This window comes from Pongo pygmaeus, chromosome 15 (assembly GCF_028885625.2).
Source record: "Pongo pygmaeus isolate AG05252 chromosome 15, NHGRI_mPonPyg2-v2.0_pri, whole genome shotgun sequence".
NCBI lineage: Eukaryota > Metazoa > Chordata > Mammalia > Primates > Hominidae > Pongo > Pongo pygmaeus.
The window spans coordinates 94,804,277-94,823,051 of NC_072388.2; the positions used below are offsets into that span (position 1 = coordinate 94,804,277).

Here is an 18,775-nt window from a genome sequence, read left to right on the forward strand (position 1 = left end):
AACAAAGGCAGTGGCAGCTGGGAGGTAAGAAATGAGCTGCTGAAAAGCTATTAAGGAAGTAGAATCAATAGGAAGAAAAATAATCTACAGGAAGTAAAGTCAAATCAACAGGAAGTAAGGTTGACTCAATGGGAAGTTGAGTAAAATCAATGGGAAGAAAATCAGCTGATTGTTGTGTGTGTGAGTGTGTGGTTGAGGGCTAGGCAGGGGGATGAAGAAGGGAAAGGAAGAGTAGATTTTCTTCCCAGATGCTTTTCTGGAAACTGTGTTGTTGGGGATGCTATTTACTGTAATGGGAGCATAGTGAGAGGAGCAGGTTTTCTTAACCTGCCCCCACCATCCCCTACCCCTGGACCCCAGCCACAGAACCTGAGAGAAAAGTTCACAGTGGGGTTGTTTAGTTGAGAATGTAATGCCAGAAATCAGCAATGACGGCCTCGGGAGGTGAAATGGGAAGGAGAGACCCAAGGCAAGGAAACATTATTCAACTGGCCACCACCATGAGTGACTGGTTGCTCAATCCCATGGAACTTCTGAGTCACTTTATGAAACGCATCTCAGGACTGTCCTCAGATGATGAAAGTGGAAGGAAGGCATTAGCTCCTATCCCTGTTGGCCCAAAGCTGCCCATAGAGTTAACATTCCTACACTTTTGATTGCATGGATCTGAGGGCCCAGGAGTGTGACACCCTGAGAGAAGCCCAGGAATAGGGCACAAGAGACATACAGCCCTAACCTGAGAAAAGGCACTGCCAAATGGCACCTGCACAAAGCCAGTTGAAGCTCGGTGGAACAGGCCGTCACAGCAGTGGATGGAAAGAGATGGAGTAGAGGGCAAGAGCAGTGGACTCCATCTCAGGGAGCTGTGTGAGAGTGATCCAACATCCAGTTCAGAGATAAATGTACTAAAATATAAAATGATCCCTGAACTTGAGAAGCCCACAATCTTGGAAGGAGGACATTTAAACACAAGTTACACAGCAAGGTGGGGAGAGTGTCACTGCTGCTAATTGCCGTGAATATAAATATCTATTTACTTTTACGGGACACTGCTTTAAGTATATGCTTTACTGTAAATTCACTCATTTAATTCTCACAGCCATCCTATCAGGAGTTAATATTATCCCCAGTTCACAGATGAGGACATGGTGATACATTGTCCAAAGTCATAAGCTAGTAGGTGGTACAGCCAAGATGCAAACTGTTTAAACCCTTTAGAATGATCAAAGGAAGTAGATACTGGATCTGATGAGTTGGAGGGGGCAGATCAGCCATGAGTTGGTTATAAGGATACTCCTTTGTATATAGTTAGTGCCATTTTTGCAAAGGCATTTACAAATACGGTTTAACTGATACTAATAATACAAGGCAGGAGTCATCGTTGTCATCTTTATTTGATGGAAGAGGAAACAAAAGCACAGAAAGGTGAAGCATCTTTACCCAGATCATCCAAAGGATCAGCAGTGGGGCTCCTGCAGGCCACTGGGCAGCTGATGGCTAGCAAATGTCCCTTCTGCACTCTGCTTTGGAAGAAGGATGACCAGAAAGGCCTGGGCCCATTAGCATTCCAGCACTGTCCTCAAGTGAGTCAGGTACCACTATGCAGACTCAATTTTACCTTCGGTAATTTCCTCCCTCTGTAAAGATTTATTTTAGGCTATAGCGGGGCAGAAGGATTCCTCACAGCTAAAAGCATTTGCCACTCATACCAATGTCCACTGTGATTTTCACCCTGATTCTGGACATGGAGGGAAAGGTTTGTTTCCTTTAGACCACATCTCCTGGGCCGGCCATGGGAGATGGTGACAGAAGCTTGTAACAGAAGCTACATTCTAGAGAGCTGAGGATATTCGAAGATATGTGAGTCAAAAGTGGGAGTAGAGAGCCTGGCCCAGGGCAGGTGGGCCAGGCCTGAAGTGAGACCATGAAATAGACAAGCCCACAGAATCACCCCAAGAACCAGGGGGACAAGGGTGTGGTGGGAGGACACTGTCCATACCTCTGAGGATGGAGTTTGAGGTCTGTCTTTTCAGCCTGCTCACAGCACAGCCCCTGAGGACTCATTTCCTGGCTCTGAGCCCCACTTTTCCTGTTTGGCTTATTGGTTAAAGGTGTGGACTGTGGAGCCAGCTTCATGTGGGACTGACTCCTCCACTAGCTGAGGGGCCTTGGACAAAGCACCTAACGTTTCACTGCTCGGTTTCCCCTCTGTAGATAGGAGATGTTGATAAGGGCAGTCAGGAGGATTGGATGTGTTACCTTAGGCTGAGTGCTGAGGAAGGAGCCTAGTGTACAGGGCATTGAGAAGTCACGTCTGAAATACAAGACATCACTCAGCCTTGCCGCGAGGCTGTTGTGAGATCAAATGAACACTGTAAACTGCAAGGCAGGCAAGGCAGGCAAAGCTACCATGTGGGAGACACTCATGCTCCTCTACACAGAGCCCTCCCCTTTTAAAACCTGCCCTCCAAAGAGGCTCTGGAATCAGCCTTGTGAGCCACACTCCCTGTCATCCAGCTCTCAGCATACTTCCTCCAGCCTCCACACCTGCCACCTGCCACCTTTCTCCTTGGGATCCCCTCTGCCCAGGCCAGCTGTGCACGGAACCCACAACCATGAGCTGCCTGCCAGCCCTGGCTCTTGACTACCAGGCTCAGCACCCTCCTTTGACCAAAACACACAGGGTGAGCCTGCCTGGGGCCCCACTCACTCAGGACCCTAACATTAGAGTCCTCTGATGCTTGTCTTAGTCCAGAGACCGAACCATTCATCTTTGTATTCTCTGAAGTGCTGAGATCAGTGCCAGACCCAGAAGAGATGGTTCAGAAACAGTAATCACGATTGTGTGTGTGTTGGACAGGGTGGTATGCTCAAGGAGCTAGGCTGCATGTAATCCTCTCAGCAGCCCTATGAGGTGCGGACAATTAATGTCTCCATTTTATAGAGGAGGGTACTGAGTCATGCACAGGTAAGTGACTTGCCCACAGTCTTACAGGTAAGCAAGAGAACAGAGATTCTAGCCTAGGCAGTCTAGCCCTCGGAGTTGTGCTTTAACCTTCAGCATGTGTGACCACTCTGGATGAATGGGCATTGGGCTGGATGTTGGATTGGGATTGGATTGATGGGACATATTGCCCATGGCAGCTCATCGAGTAAGATTTTTGTTGTCCTAACTCCCACCGCCACCTCCACCCCACCCTCTGAGTTATTCTGCAGGCAATTTGACCCCAAGGGGACCCTAAAATGTACTGTAACCCCAACTTGACCCCAAAGGATATTGTTGATTTTACTACTCTCTGCAGATGGAGCTGACATATCTGACTACTCTTCCAAGGACTTGGAGGTTATTTTTCCTGGAAGAGTGGATGCATTTGCTGTGAGTCTTACTCAGCTCCTTGGTCCAGTTGCCTTCCAATGTGACATAAGGGGTCCAGACTGTGTCTACTGCCCTCAGATACCCATATCTACCTCTGGAGAAGCCAGAAGAAATTACTCTGCACCAGATCCTGGGGACAGAGGATGGAAAGGATGCTTAAGAAGAATCAAAATGTACCCACCCAAACCCTCCGGAGGTGCTTATGAGAGAAGCCATTGGAATCACACCTATTGCTTCCTGGCTTGTAATCTTGGGCAATTTGGCTGGCCCCTCCCAGGGTCTTAGCTTCCCCATCTATGACTTGAGATGATTCCTAAGGTTCTTGTTTTTAGTAGCCTCTGAGCCCCATCGTTTTGTCTTCTGACCTTGCATTGGCTCTTAGATCCCCAGGGCCCTTTCCCTTTTCTCTCTGCAAAGGTAGGTAGCACAGCTGGCTGGCTCTTCAATGCAATGTGCACTGCTACAGTGAGGACCCTGGACAATACCTTTCGTTGCACTAAATAGCATCACAGTTTTTTTTTGTTTGATTTTTTTTATTTTTAAGAGGAGCATAAAAAAGTATAAGTAACTTGGTAGGATGTTGACTTTGCCTTCCTAATTAAATCTAGGGGAGAATCCTTGTGGAAAAGATGCCAACAAAATGTATCTCTGAAATTAATTATGACAGCTGAACCAGCATTGGATGAGCATTATCTTTCCTCTTGTCTTCCTCTGACTTAGGTGATTTTAAAAATGCAGTTATTCATTCTCTCAGCAAACACTTACCATGCTTTTGGGCACTGTGGTTAAGCACTGGGGATTTGGAGATAATCGGGATGCCTGGCGTTGGGTGCCGGAACCTAGAAGAAGCGTTCTTCATGCATCATCTTATTTAATCCTAACTCTACGAAGCAGGTGCTCCCATTACCCCCGTTTTACAGATGAAGAAGCAGGATGAGCATGGTTAAGTAACTTATCTAACATCACAAATTGTAAAAGGCAGACCCTAGGTGCAACCCAGTTATTCTTCAGCAAGATGGTAGGGGAACTCCTTACCCTTTCTTTGAAATGGAGCAATTGCCATTTTCTCATTCTTATGCAGTGTGTCAAAACCACTCTAGGAACTCTTTTATTTTTATATCAGGAGTGCAACAGTACTCTTTCTGGGCAGTTATAGCCTCAAGACAAATCTCCTAGCACCCCTCTTGGTCTAACTGCCATCTCTAAGTCCCTTCTGTCAAGTAAGTCTGTGGCAATGCCTGTAGAGAGACAGAGAGATAAATACATTAGTGCATCAAAACCTCCCATGTGTTGAGATAAAGGTCTCTATAACGTATAAGGCAGACACAAAGGAGAGTCGGCTGCACTTAAGATGATGGCCTGGGCACAAAACTTACATTAGTTCATAAAGGTAACATTAGCTGCTGTAGCAGCTATAAAGTCCCAAGTTCCAGTAGGTTAACAAATGCAAATTGAGGTCTCAGTCCATTGTGGGTATGCTGGCTAATTTTATGTGTTGACTTGACTGGGCTAAGCCATGCCCAGATAGCTGGTTAAACATTATTTCTGGGAGTAGGTGTGTCTGGAAGGTTGTTTCTGGAGAGATTCTCATTTGAATCAATAAAGAAAATTGCCTTCACCAATGTGGGTGGGCACCATCCAATCTGTCCAGGGCGCAAACAGAACGAAAAGGTAGAAGAAGAGTGAATTTGCTATCTCTATTTGAGCAGGGACATCCATCTTCTCCTGCCCTCAGACATCAGCACTGTGAGTTCTTAGGTCTTTGGATAAACCAGGACTTACACTATCAGCCTCCCCAGTTCTGGACCTTTGCATTGGATTGCAACTTATACTGTGGGTTCTCTTGCTTCTCAAGCCTTCTGACTGAGACTGAATTATATCACTGGCTTTCCTGGTTCTCCAGCTTGCAGACAGAAGATGGTGGGACTTCTGAGCCTCTATAACATCAAATTAATTGTGTGTGTGTGTGTCTGTGTGTATCATATTGATTTTGTTTCTCTGGAGAATTCTGATGAATATGGTGGGTACTCTTGTTTGGAGGTGGTCATTCCCAAGGCCATCCAGGTAGCCATGTCCCTCTCATCTTGTGGCTTTGCAATCCCATGGGGTCTCACAGTCCTTTGCTGGATCCTCTGTATCTGGGTAGGAGACAGGGAAAGGACAGGAGCCAACCATAGGGGGCTCCCATGGGCCAGGCTGTGAGTGAGTCCCATCACTTCTGACTCACAGTCCAATGTCCAGAATGCAGAGACCCTGGCTTCAGAGGAGGCTGGGAAATAGGGTATGGCTATGTGTGCAGGAGGAAAGGGAGCAGGTTTGGAGAACAACTGGTCACTTTCTGCCACAGGCCTCCATACTCAATCCATCCCATTTTCCTGAAATTGCTTCTCTGCAAATGTCTGTTCCCATTAGAGTGTGCCCTTAAAGGGCAGAGGCCACTTTTCACTGGAATCCCATGCTGGAACGCAAGGTCTTGGGCATAAAAGGAGCTTGACACGTTTCTATTGGTTGACAGATGAAGGCATCAATGAAGACTTGGGTTGGATCTCCATCCAGTTTTATATAATTTTGGATTAGCATTGTGATTTGCAAATGTGATGCTTACTTGTGTACATGAAGGGTTCTGATTTGGAAAAGAAGGACCTTCTTCCATTGGAAACCAACTTGTTCTTTCGATCAAGCAAGTCTCAGCACCGTCATTCATGGGATGGCAGACAGACTATGTAAACTAACCTGTGTGTTATTTTGGCAATAATAAAATAGGATGGCAAACATCATCATTCTATTCAAAAGAGAGAACCTTTTCTTTGGCAATGACTGTCGTTATTGGGTTCACTATGTAGTTGATCAGGAAGCCCCCTCAAGAGTCATTTGCCATTAAGGAAAGACAGGCAAAGACTAGTGGGGGTAACAACAGCTGCCAAATGTTTTTAAAAGCCCTGAAATATTATGTAGACCAGGGTTCCTCAGCCTCAGCCCTACTGACATTTTGGGCGGGATCTCTGTTGTGGGGGGTGTCCTGTACATTGTAAGGTGTTTAGCTGTGTCACTGGCCTCTACCCACTGGATGCCAGTAGCTGCTCCACAACCGTTATGACAATCTAAAATCTCTCTAGACATTGTCAAACACCTCCTGGAGGTCAAAATCACTCTGGGCCGAGAATTACTAATCTAGAGAGTTCCTGGTGAAGGATGCAGAGGCAAGGACCATATTTCCCAGCTCTCTCTCACACCCTCTGTAAGGAGCAGCATGGATCACCAAGCACTATTGTTTCTGACAAGGCGTTTGCACACACCTCAGTTATGTTTAAGGGAAATGTGGCCATGAACACTATCTCAGCTGTCACTTTCCAGCCCCAGCGCCGAGCAAAAGGTCAGGTTGGAGGGATGAGGTGAGCAGTTCAGGCTGCCTCAAAGGGGGCTGTTCCAGCAAGATTGTTCCATGCAACATGTCACATGTCACACTGGGTGGCATCCACAAAGGGACCCTTCTGATGGAATCTCAGAAGGGGGTCTCTCCCAGTGGGCCTAGGTCAGTAGAGAGGACTTGATCATAACATGAGATAGAAAAGCCAGCATTCCTCTCTGGTCACCAGGTGTTGCAGGGTCATCGCCTGGCTTCTCTGCCCCATGACCCTAATTCAGAGAGAAGAGAGCATTGCTCAGTGTAACTCTCTTACTTTAAAAAAGGGTTCTCTGCAACATGACTCTATATTTGGTGTCTCCTTTCTGTTTTCAGTTCAACAACAACCTTGGAAGGTAGACAGACTGGAAAGCATTGGCCCTATTTCATGGATGAGGAAACTGAGACTAAGGTTGAATGACTTTTCCCGAGAAGAACTCAAATCATTATATCATGGTCCAGATGAGTCCAAGCAACCCAAGTGTTTCCAGTTTGCAGGCTGCTGTTTGAAATGCAAACTTAGGTGGAAATTTGGGGTTGTTAGATTCCCAGCCATTTGCCATGATGAGCCTGGTGAGGACACAGGGTTTTGCAGAACATGTATGCCTCTCATCCTCCCTTAGTCAGGATACCAGAGGGATGGGTAAGAACCAAGCGGCCGGGGGAGGGGTTGGGGGGGTGGGGACGGGGTGCTTGTTCTTATGCGTGTGGTGAGGACAACATGTGCAATTGTTCTTGTCCAGGACATGTTAGCCATGATAGCCCCTCTCCTGCTTTGTTTTCCTGCTATTCAACACAGCTGGTTCTGTTCTCCATAAAACAGGGATGAATCCCTCACAGGGGAATAGGTCTTGTTTTTGTTTTTGAGAAATGTAATTAAAATCTGGAAAGAGTTCACTAGTTCTGGAGAAAAGATAGGGCCTCGCTCTATGGCTCATCCCCATGCCTATTACCTTGGATGCTTTTGAGTATGCTGTTCTTCAGAGTAATTAGTATTTATTAGATTAGCAATTTTTAATGAGACAAGGAATTAGAACTCAGTGAGCTGGCAACATAACAAAGTAAATAGAGGGCATGGAGGTGGGGGATCTAGCTCAAAGGGAAGTGGAAGGGTCACCCACATCTTTCCAATGGTCCTGGAGGTACAGGGGCAGCAGGACAATGGGACATGTGGCTTATTGGGAAAGTGAGGGACAGAAGGGAGCTCCTGTCAGCCTGGAATTGAACTGCAGGCATTGCATTCATTTTCATGTTTAACCCTCTCAACACCCAATGATAAGGAGCTGCTCTCCAGGAATGCCTGAAAATCCCCTGCGTCTCCATTAAACCAACGTATTTATGGGCTTTTTTGGTGTATGAGGTCCTTTTATTTGATTATCACAAATTCTGAGACTTCTCTATTGTTATCCCTATTTGACAAGTGGGAAATTGAGGCCCAGACAAGTTAAGGGTCATAAACTTAAACAAAGCAGTGTTTACTGGCAGAGTTGTATGGAAACCCAGGCCTGCCCCTTCCATGGCACCATGTGTATCTCAACCTTGATCATAATGAGGTGTGACAACCAGAAACGGGGTCTGGGCCAAAAGATAGACGATGCATTTTGCATGGGAGACAGGTTGCTGATGCAATCAATGAAGAAACAATTTCCTGACATTTTGCATTTGGTTGTGGCCAGTGTAAGGTGAGGGAGACAGAGACTAATTAGATTTCTCGGAAACAGAAAAGTGGGTAGCAGCAAGATAGGAAGGAAGCTGAGAACTGGAAGGAGGACATATCCTCAGGGAGCAGACAACTGCGTGAAATGGGGGGCAACCAGGATGCCCTTTAAGAAGGAGAAATAGAAGCTGAATGTCGGTCTAGGTGCCCGCCTAACTAGAATAACCAGAGAGACTTCAGAGAAAACGAGAACTGGGGAGTGACAGTGACTTCTGGCACTCAGACAGTGGTAAAGCTCATTGAGATGAATGTTTGAAATCCAGTTCTCTGCAAAGCCAGGAAGGAGACCATGTAGATCCCTATTTACTTTCTGTTTCTAGGCTCCATTGTGTCTCTCGTCTCAGAGCCATAAGAAGAATTTTTGAAGGCATCAACTGCCTTAATTAGATTGGCAGGGTCATAGCCTCTCTTTAACCCTTTTGATGCACTCAAATGGCCTGCTTCTTTTATGTAATTGAGCGTGTGCAATGTTTCTTATAGAGGATAAATCATTTTCTTGCTTGATCACATTTTCTACTGTGGCCCTTAAACTGAGAAATTCTATCTTTTTGGAAATGATGGAAAGAGGTTGTGTCTGTTAGTTCACTCATATCAATTCATGACTCCTGTAGATAGGAAGAGGGACTTCACTGGTCTGGAGGAATGGGCAAAGGGACTGAGCATAAGTGTCTTCTGGGCTCTCCCTATTGGCATATCCAGTCTAAGATAATGTGCTTTTCCTTTTGCTCCTGCCCTCCATGGGATAAGCAAACCTAGGTGAAGCCCAAATCAGTCTTGGCAACTCAAGACTTAGCCCCTCTGTGATTAATCAGATAGGATTAGCCCCTTTCTTAGCCCCTCTGTGATTAATCAGGTAGGAGTCAGTTTCAGTTCTCCTTCAGCTGCTTGGAGAGGTGTCTGCTCTGCATACCCGGCTTTCCCATTGTGTATATTCCATGATCTTTATGCTTCCCAGAGGAGATGATAGCTATGCTGAGATGTGAAAAATTACTGGGAATCAGCAAAGAGAAGATGCATTGGAAGAGCCATCCAAACAAAGGTCATGGCGTGAGCAGTAAGGAGGTGAGAGATGGGATGACGAAGATAGGGACGGGCATGTGTCTGCTGTTTCCACAGCACAAGAGGTGAGGTGGGGAGTGGTAGGAGTCAGACTGGAGTGGTCAGTTTGGTCAATATCATGGCATCCTTAGATGCTGAGCTCTGGAGCTCTGACTTTATGATGTAGACTAATGAGTCCTAAAATACTTTTCTTAGAAAGCCAGTCCTGTGAAATACTCCTTAGGAAAAGTCCTGAGGCCAAGTATGTTTGGGTTATATCTTAGAGATTCCCAATAAACAGTAGCCCATTGGGCACTGAGAAGTCCTCCAATGAAGAAAACTATTCAGTTTATTAACTTGGTAACCATTTTTAACATTCTGAAAAGCCAGTTTTTAAAAACCTCTTTGGTAAACATTGCTTATGGGCAATCCAGGGTCTTTGAAAGGTCTTAAAGAAGACAGTGATTCTATAGGATTTATCTTTAACAGTTTGGAGAATGGATTTGAAGGAAACAAGGCTGTATATAGGAGACTAGTGAGGCAAGGGTTACAGGAATTCAGGGGAGAGATGCTAAGGATACACACAACACTAGGAGATATTAGGAAGTAAGCAGTTTCAGAGACATTTAGGACATAAAACAATCAGAACCTGGAAATCTATTGGATGTGATGAGTGAGGGAAGGAAGAGTCAAGGATGACTTCCTGGTTAAATCAGGTGGATGGTCATGTCATCAACTAAGAGAAATAGCACTTTGATATGTTAACTTTGAGGAGCCAATGGTGTGTCAAGGAATAGATCAGGTATGCAGATAGATTTGAGTCTGGCTCATGGAAGAAGTTCAGGTTGATGATACAGTCTTTGGAGTTGTCTGTATTTAGTTGGTGATTTGAATAAGAACCCCCAGACAAGGGTATGTGTAAAGTTAAAAGAGTCATGGTCTGCTACTATAATGTTAAGGAATAACTTCAAGGGGCAGAAAGAGGAGGAGGTACCCATGAAGAATTTTGAGAAAGAATGAAAGTGGTATGAGATAAACCAGAAGCTGTTGCTCCATAGAAGTCATGGGGGTGGGAGACTTAAGAAAAATACAGTGACTCACAGAGTCAAATATAAGAGACAGGCACAGTGCGATGAGGCATGGAGGAAGGATGTGGCCATTGGATGCTGGAAGCTCCCTGATACCTTCCTGAGAGTGGTTCCAGGAGGGCAGTGGGAAGGAAGGCTGATTTTAATGGGTTTGGAAGTGAATGGAAGTCAGTGAATGTCATGGAAGGCAAGTCCTTTGAAAGTTGGGAAGAGAAAAATATGAGAGATGGGATGACAGCTGAAGTATGGACATCTAAGTACGGGGCCAATGGAGAAGGGGAGGCAGAGGTGCAGGAAAAGAGGGGACAATTTATGGAACAACAAGAGCAACGATGGAATTAGAGAGTTGAAAAATGACAAGTGGAAGGTTTTGACAATGGAGTAGGGAGCCCAACTGAGGAAAGACCATTAATTTTAGTATATTTGATCAATGTAGTTGCGTGATTTTCCTCCTGCTTGGCAATCTAGCATAGAAATAGAGAAGGTGGGGCCCTGCATTGATGGAGTGATGGAGTTTCATCAGCTGGTTGCAGGGCATAAGGGAGGCGCAAGAGAATTAAGGATGTTGGTGAAAGAATGGCTTAGAAAGTCCCTGTGGAGTAAAAGCACCAGAGGGATGAAAAATGGGCACAAATGATTCTAAAGACTGGGAGAAAAAGGACAGGCTGAAGGGGGAAGAGTGCCAATAAAGCCAATCTGAAATAAAGTCTTGAGAAGATGGGATAGTTAAGATCAGAGTAGAGAATACTAGACATTATGACTTCAGAGGGAGGAAGATCCCAGGGATGAGGAAATAAAGGAAGTGGCTCAGAGAATAGATACTGAAAGGTCAATGAATTGGAGGCATAGGTGTTGCAGGGCCTGCTGCAGTGATGATGAGGCTAGAATAGATGACTTCTAAGGCCTCTGCTGGGTCTGCGATAGAATGTGCTGGAAGGTGTCAACCATCATCTCCAGCACTTGAGGTATACCTCCACCTACTCACTGAACATCTCACCCAGATGTCACACAATCACCATGAACTCAACTGGACAAAAAATTGATTTCATTGTGTTGTCCCTGAAGCCTGCTTCCCTTCCTGGCCCCCCTCTCCCAATTAATGGCCCACCACCTATTCAATAACTCAAGTCAGAAATCTCCCCAACATAAGCCTCATCATTTCTATCTTTGATATATCTCATATTCCAGTGCTCTCCTCTTCATATCTCCCAAATACTATTACGTCATGAGACATACCTGCTTCCTCTTTACCGTCTACCAAGACTGAAAGTTTCCTGAGGCCTCCCGAGAAGCCGCTACACTTCCTGTACAGCCTGCAGAACCATGAGCCAATTAAACCTCTTTTCTTTATAAATTACCCAGTCTTGGATATCTTTTATAGCAATACAAGAATAGACTAATACAACCTGTTTACTGGGCAAGGGAAAGAAGCAAGGGCATAGGACCAAAGAAGATTTCTCCTCTTTTACTTCCAGGATTTTCTTTAATGAACATTCTTATGTTTTAAGTTAGAAAGCATTTCTATAAGTGTATACATACAAGTACATACATATAAGGATTTATATATATAAAACACTTGTAAGTTTATAAATATAAGCACTTATATGTACGTATATATGTATACACATATTTATATATGTATGTGTTTATATATAACATCTATATATAAGTATATGTGTGTGTGTAGACATATACGCACACACATATATATATATATACACACACACATACTTATTTTATATTAGAAAAGCCTTTGTTCACTGACCACTCCAGAAATGTTTTGGGCTTGCTCTTGAGTTTTCATCTGAAGACTGCCAGCTAAGCCAGCTTTAAACAGTCCTGAAGTTATCCAGATCTTCTATGGAGATCCCGCTCTCCCCTCATTTTCACATTCAATTTCCTTTCATTTGTCTCTAGGGCAACTCCTGCAATGAGAAGTTTTACTTGTTGTTCTCCACCAGGATTGGAAAGGGCACACAGAGCATGTTTAATAATTTTTTTTTCCTGTTGGAGTGGGTGATGGACGAGATGCATTCATATGCTGTTTCTTCCCCAGATATGTTGCTGCCATTCTCCTTGAGGTGGGGAGAACCATCATGCTGAGGATCCTGAGATATACAGGAGCCACTCAAAAGCCCTAGAGAATGAGAGGTGCTGGGTGGGGATGGGGGCCAATGTGAGTCTGAGGTGGGGTGTAGCTGAAAGAATACTGGTGAGGAGACAGCCCCAGCTGTGTTTGGTCCCAGCTCTGCTGTGTCCTTACTTTGTGACCTTAGGCAAATGCCTTATCTTTCTGGCCCTAAGCTTGGTCATTGGGAACATGAGAGCACAAACATCTATTTCCTAAGCCTCTTGGAGGGCTAAGCAAAGGTCATTAAACATCCCAGCCAAAACCATCATTCTCAGCAAACTCTTGTAAGAACAAAAAACCAAACACTGCATGTTCTCATTCATAGGTGGGAATTGAACAATGAGAACACTTGAACACAGGAAGGGGAACATCACACACCAGGGCCTGTTGTGGGGTGGGGGGATGGGGGAGGGATAGCATTAGGAGATATACCTAATGTAAATGACCAGTTAATGGGTGCAGCACACCAACATGGCACATGTATACATATGTAACAAACGTGCACGTTGTGCACGTGTACCCTAGAACGTATAATAAAAAAAAGGAAAGAAAAAAACCCATAAAATAAAAAACATCACAATTGTAAATAAGGACAAAAAAAAAAAAATAAAGAGACCCCAGCCACGGTTTCTATGCATGAAGTAAAGGCTCGATAGATGAAATCCTGGGCACCCATGGCTCCTCATCTGACTGGAGAATATGCCTTTTCAGAGAATGCTGACATTCACGTGACATTCAATTTCAGGGCAAGCACCTACTAGGCATGTCCGGATGATATGGACATGTCTGCCTCTGTCCTCAGGACATGACAATCTAGTGGAGCTTGGGGAAGGATGAAGAGATATTATCAGTCCTCAAGTTCAGAAGAGTTGGCTGGGCCGAGCAGGGTCCTAGGGAGTGCATCTCAAAGGCTGCAGAAGACTCCAGAAAGCAGCAGGAACAACCCATGCTCAAGATCTGACGCCAGAAGCATAGCCTTTGTTCCTGAATATTGACATCCTTCATTCACAGCTGAAGAAACAGAGGCTCGGGAAGGTTCAAGTGCCCTATCCAAAGACACAGGTTCTGCCTGACATACGGAACTCAGTAGCCACTTCTTGTATAAGTTAGTAAACAGGTGATGATGCTCTTACTGCCAACTGGTCCTCAGAAGGTTTCTGGTCCTCCCCACCCTTGCACAATCCATTCTTGCTACTTGATCGCATCATTGTCCTAAGGAGCTGCCCTCATTCCTGCATGCTCTGGTGCAAAGACCTTTAATGGACTCCCACAGCACATGCGAGTCCTGGGGACAAAATCCAGGGCTCTGCAAAGCCTAACTTCAACTCACCTGCCCAACCTTACCTCTGATTACAAAGTTCTTCTTGGTGGTCTCCTCCCAAGCACTCTAGGCTCTGGATTGCTATAACCTTTCATCTCACAATCCTTGTCATTTCCTTCCTTCATGACTTTTTTATCTTAGTCCTTTTCCTCACCCTTTCCTTTGTTTTGCAAGCTCCTCCTCAGCACCTCCTGCCTTTGAAGTTCTAGTTAAATGTGACCTCCTTGGAAAGAACCATGTCCTGTGCTCACAAGGCACTGCCTGTCCCTCTGGAGTTGCCCCTTCACATCTTGCCATGGAGTGGAGCCATTTGTGTTCATTACTCACCCATGAGTGAGCTCCTCAAGAATGGGAGAATGAGGCTGATTTGCCTCTGTGACCCCAACTCCCACCCAGGGTTTGGCATGGAGGAGTTGCCCCGTATGTGCTTACTGAATAAATAAATAAATGAGCATAGTTCCTGTTCATCTGCCAGGAGCTTGGGGTAAACAGGGCATGGTGGGATGGGGTGGGGTGGTTGACTGGAAGAATTGAGAACATATGAGTTGCTGAGAGGAGTGGGCTACAAAGGCTAGGAAGGAGGCTGGGCTCAGACAAGGAGCTAGGGTGAGAATCCGGACCAGCCTGGGGGTTGTGTGTCATAGTTGCCATGGTGGAGGTGGTGGGTAGACATCATAATGCCTGTTAGCATGTAATGGATGCCTATGATGTGCCCAAACTTGTATTGGATTCATCCCATGCCTTCCTTCATTTGCTCCTTACAATAACCCTACAAAGCAGGTTTCATTATCACCATCAGTTATTATTATTCTTATTTTTCAGACAAAGAATTCAAGACTAAGCTGGGCGTGGTGGCACACACCTGTAGTCTCAGCTACTTGGGAGGCTGGGCAGGAGAATCACATGAACCTGGGAGGCGGAGGTTGCAGTGAGCTGAGATCACGCCACTGCACTCCAGCCTGGCCACAGAGCGAGACTCTGTCTCAAAAAAAATAATAATAATAATTCAAGACTAAGAAGAGTGAAGTATGAAGTAATTCACCCACAGACACCCAGCTAGTGAGTGGCAGACCTGGAAGACAAACTAGTTCTGTTTGGCATCAGAATCTATGCTGTCAGCCACCTCACCACATTCATGTGACATCTAACAAAGTGGTGCCTTCACCTGCTACTAAGTCTTGCTAGGGCTAGTTCCAGAGCCAAGACTATGAAGTGGACAATGATCTATGAAGCGCTAAGTGAACAGATGTCATGTAAATAGCTTGGATCTCTACGTGCATGTGTGCATTGTATATGTTTATCAAAGACCTTGTTACAGTGTTTTTAGGCATGGCTCACTTTATAAAGGTCATCACAGTTGGCCAAGCTATCTCGTATTCATTACTCATTTGATACTCACACCTGCTCAATGATGCTGGTATCATTACTCTCCATAATGATTCTCCCATCATTTTACAGATGGGGTTCAGAAAGATCAGGCGGTAGATCCATAGTCACACTCTAGTTAATTGATAGGACTGAGAATCCAATGCATGCCCACTGCCTTCTCTTACAAGTCTTGGGGTATTTGAATGTAATTCAGTAATGACAACCCCTTCTCTGTCCAAAAGGGGTAAATGGAACATCAAGCTGTCACAAAGGCTAGGTTGGAGGGCATGGCTTATATCCTTGGGTAGGTAGGCTTACTAAACTTAAACCCTAAAGTTGGACTGACTTAACTACCCAGTCCCAGCAGCTGGAGTGGGACAGGATACTGGGTCTATATGGAGAGGGGTCTGCCCAGATTAGCTTTAGGATGCGGAGAAGCAGAGAACTCATGTTCCTACAAACAGGTTCACTCTCAAGTTAAAGACAAGGAACCAAACTCAGCCTGCCTGCTTCATTTTTTCATATTTGCCAATCAGATAAGTCACTTCCACCCCCAGAGAGATTTAATAAAGGAGCAGAGAAAGAGTTCTAATAAAATTCCCTCCATATGGAAGGAAAAAGAGACATCGGGAGTTACGTTAATCATGCTCATTTCTTAACAGTGCAAATATCAAGAGTTAGAAATTAGAGTTCCTGGCTGGGTGCGGTGGCTCACTCCTGTAATCCGAGCACTTTGGAAGGCCAAGGCAGGCGGATTGCTGGAGCTCAGGAGTTCGAGACCAGCCTGGGCAATGCGGTGAAACCTTGTCTCTACTAAAATACAAAAAAAATAGCCAGGCATGGCAGCGTGCACCTGTAATCCCAGCTACTCGGGAGGCTAAGGCAGGAGAATTGCTTGAACAAGGGAGCCAGAGGTTGCAGTGAGCCGAGATTGCGCCACTGCACTCCAGCCTGGGTGACAGAGCGAGACACTGTCTCCAAAAAAAAAAACAAAACAAAACAGAAATGAGTTCCCACATGACAGCAAGAATCACTGAAAATGCTGGACCCACTGTCAATGCTGTATTGTTGCAAAGAAAATGTTTATCTTGCCTAACTTTAAAGTCACACATGCCTGGGAACTTCCAACTAGAACACAGCTGGCAAAGCAGACACCCTCTCCCTGCAGCCTCGTTGAAAATGACCTCCTTTACATTTCCTCACTGAGAATCTGCCCAGTGAGGACTGTGGCAGAAGATAGTCAGGGAGAATTTTCTAGCTGATTAGGGTTAGAAAATGAAGACAAGGGCTCTCTTGTAATCAGCAGGAAGCTATGATAGAAAAGAATGCCTTTTAAATTTGAAGTGCAAAACTAGAAAATAGAACATTATTAGGGGAGTTTGATGTGAAGTTTCAGAACTCTTTTCAAGACTGTGTGTTTTGAAGATAAGATTTTAAATAATGTAGGAAGGTACAGTCTATACTGATGGGTTCAGGATATGCTAACCCAAAATATGGCACCTTGGTGTTTGAGAAAATGGCGGAAGCAGGAAGGTCATTCTCACCATCCACCTCCCTTTCCCCCTTCTGAAGCAGGTCTCCTTTGAAAGGCCCCTCCCTGTACCAGAAGAAAGGAACATTCTTATCTTTGAAGTCACAGGGTCACAGAGAAGAATCTGAACAGGACATACTAAGTTCTTCCAGTTTGTCACCATTTGCTCATATCATCTTTGTCCAATTATATTTCTCCAAAGCTATCCACTCTTCATCAAACTTAGCATAAAAATTGTAAAACCTTACACATTTCTTCAGGTTTTCCTTTTCCTTAGGAAGCCTCCCATGTCACATGAAACTTAAATAAAATAAATCTGTATGCTTTTCTCTTGTTAATCTGTCTTTGTGAGGCCTCAGCCCTGAATTTAGTGATAGATGAATTTAGTGATCGATTCTTTCTCCCCTACAGTGCCTAGGAATGCATTAGGTTAAATTTAATAATAATTGTTTGAAAATGCCAAAGTGTCCCTGGGTATTTATTCCTTTTTTAAAAAATCAGCTTTATGGAGGCATAATTTACATACAATAAAATTTACCAATTTTAAGTGTATAATTTATAAATTTTGACAAGCGTATGCAGTCATGTAATCACTAATAATAATTATTGATTAGAAAAATATCAAACTCTTCCTATAGTGTTTGTGTCTTTTATAAAGCTTCATGAGGTCATTCAGTGTTCTCTAAGACTTACCAGATTTAATTAATTTTATAGAAAATTCTACTTTTGATTAAGGAGTGATTGAAAACCTTCCTTGCCACCAGCGTGCACTTTTTTTTTTTTTTTTTTGAGGCAGAGTCTTGCCCTGTCACCCAGGCTGGAGTGCAGTGATGTGATCTTGGCTCACTGCAACCTCCACCTCCTGGGTTCAAACGATTCTCCTGCCTCAACCTCTCTAGTAGCTGGGATTACAGGCGCCCACCAACACAACCAGCTAATTTTTATATTTTTAGTAGAGACGGGGTTTCACCATGTTGGCCAGGCTGATCTCGAACTCCTGACCTTGTGATCCGCCCGCCTTGGCCTCCCAAAGTGCTGGGATTACAGGCGTGATGCACTTTTAAATTGAAGCCATGCAGTAGGGCAGCCCAGCCTGCTGCAAGGGAAAGTTCCTCAAAGGGGGAGAAAAAACATTGGCTTGATAGCAAAGATTATAAACCTAAATTAATGAAATAGCTAGAAATAGTTGAGTAGAAGTTGGCGGCATTGAGGAGTGCTCCTTCCCACACTGCACCCACACCCTCTCAGGATGGCTCAGGCACTCATCCCAGCGCACATTTACATAACACTTCACCGTTAGAAAGTGCTTTCACAACCATTTTACAGTTTAGAAAGTGTTATCACATCCATTAACTTATTTAATCTCTTCCTGCTTGCCCTGAAGCTAAACAGGCCCTGAAATGAATTTATCCAGAGCTGGATCATAAAAATATTGATCTCTGTTTGCCTGCCTCTCCCTTACCAGGCATGGGCTCTCTTAATGGCAAGGTGGATGGCTCCACTGCCATCGGGCTGGAAATGAATCGGGGACTATTCGTCATTTCTTGGGTTCTGTCCCCACCAAACACTGGGTGCCAGGGGCTAATGAACAAAGGGAGTCTGATCCAACTGTAATTTGGAGCTCTGGGCCCTGCAGCCAAGTCCCCGCTGCCCTGGCTGGGATTTGGGGGAGTATCGAAGGGCGATGCAGAAGAAGGATCCAAAGTGAGTTTTGAGAAAAAAACTTCACATTTTTCTTCTAAAGCCTAATTGTGGGGGTAAGGGAGAGTCCTTGGGTGACTAACGGCTGAAGATCTCCATCT

General features: G+C 44.8%; 1 long non-coding RNA gene across 1 annotated transcript in view; it reads left to right on the top strand.

The window, feature by feature from the left end:
* LOC129013155 (uncharacterized) overlaps positions 1 to 16,412 on the top strand; it is a 39,905-nt gene extending 23,493 nt beyond the window's left edge. Inside the window, exon 3 of the long non-coding RNA XR_008493781.2 lies at positions 14,897 to 16,412. This is a non-coding gene — a long non-coding RNA (uncharacterized LOC129013155). The remainder of the gene's footprint in view (positions 1 to 14,896) is intronic.
* The last annotated feature ends 2,363 nt before the right edge of the window (positions 16,413 to 18,775 follow it).